Source organism: Mus caroli, chromosome 9, assembly GCF_900094665.2.
Source record: "Mus caroli chromosome 9, CAROLI_EIJ_v1.1, whole genome shotgun sequence".
Taxonomy (NCBI): domain Eukaryota; kingdom Metazoa; phylum Chordata; class Mammalia; order Rodentia; family Muridae; genus Mus; species Mus caroli.
In genome coordinates, this window is record NC_034578.1 from 96,335,103 (window position 1) to 96,336,592 (window position 1,490).

At 41.3% G+C, this 1,490-nt stretch overlaps 1 protein-coding gene across 6 annotated transcripts in view; it reads left to right on the forward strand.

The window, feature by feature from the left end:
* Positions 1–1,490, forward strand: part of Stag1 (stromal antigen 1) — a 315,222-nt gene that overhangs the window by 206,474 nt on the left and 107,258 nt on the right. The gene's annotated exons all lie outside the window — the stretch shown is intronic.

Below are 1,490 nucleotides of genomic sequence, written 5' to 3' on the forward strand. Positions count from 1 at the left end.
AGAGAGAGAGAGAGAGAGAGAGAGAGAGAGAGAGAGAGAGAGAGAGAGAGAGAGACAGGGACAGGGACAGGGACAGAGAGACAGACCCAAGAGAAGGCTCAGCAAGTAAAGGTCATAGCTGCCAAGCCTGAGGACCTGAAGTTTCATCAGAATCCACATGTTTGAAGAAGAGAAACATTGATTGACTTCTGTGTGTATGCAGTCAAATGCACAAACCAAATAAATGCAATTTTAATGATAAAATAATAAAAATAATCAAGGAAAAGAAAATGTGCCCTGTATTAATGGTTTTTTTCCTACTTAGAAGATATGGTCTTGTCTTTACTGAGGGTTTTTTTCTGTTTTCTTCTTTCCTTCCTTCCTTCCTTCCGTCCGTCCATCCGTCCGTCCGTCCATCCTTCCTTCCTTCCTTCCTTCCTTCTTTCCTTGTTTTTTGTATTATGTCTGACATTGTAGGTAGAGAATGAGTATGCTATTAGTTTCAGTAATTCAAATAAGTTAAGTATGCCTATGCAATGAGGATTTTTGTGGCTAAAATTCACTTCTTTCCAAATTCCCCCAATCTAATTTTTCTGGACTATCTCTATCATTGGTCCTTTGGTAATTAGTGTATATAGGGCTTTCCATGCCTGAGGCTTTGAGGGAATATGGAGGGCCAAGTCACTTGTATCCACCGTTTTTTTCTATTAGTCAACATACAAAGCAAAGTTCCTCCCTTAAACCTTGTGAGGTGTGGGACACCTTATCCTCACTGTGGGGACTGTAGACATGTTGAGTCTACCTCAGGTTGAAACTACCATACCTACTCTCTTGCCAGTCAATGGTGGTTAGGAACTCCTGGCACTACCAGGATGGGAGCATGTTTCCGGTTCTGCTGCATTCTTCCCGTAGACCGTTCCCATCTCTTGCTTTCTAGGGCACTGGTTCAGGTGGGGGATGTTGAGCCTTTCAGGTTTCTGCCTTTCAGACTCCTTTATTTTTGTGGTGCTTTCCAAAACTTGTGCTCCAAGCTCTTTTCTGGTTACAGAAAATTTAAACTTCCATCTGAGTTTTTAGTAGGAGGAAATGTCTGTCTCTGGCTGTGTAGCACCTTTCCAGTCAGTACTCAGAACTTTGTGTAGCTGGAGTCACCTTTACAGAGGAAATTCCACCTAGTCTTTTTTGTTTTTTCTGTTTTTGATAGTTCATTATTATATTTCTGTATTGGTGGCTTTTTCTCTTGTCTGTCTCAGTGCAATCTCAAACACCATCTTACCACCATCCACCTTTTTTTTTTTTATTTTAAGGAGGCTCCTATGAAATTGATGACTAAATATCCTCCTCACGGCACAGGTACCCTATAGGAGTTCTTATCTGAAGCTTCAAAGGAAGTTTATTACTTAAAATGAGAATTTTCCTTTGTTTGTTTTTTGAGACAGGGTTTCTCTGTGTAGCCCTGGCTGTCCTGGAACTCACTCTGTAGACCAGGCTGGCCTCGAACTCAGAAATCC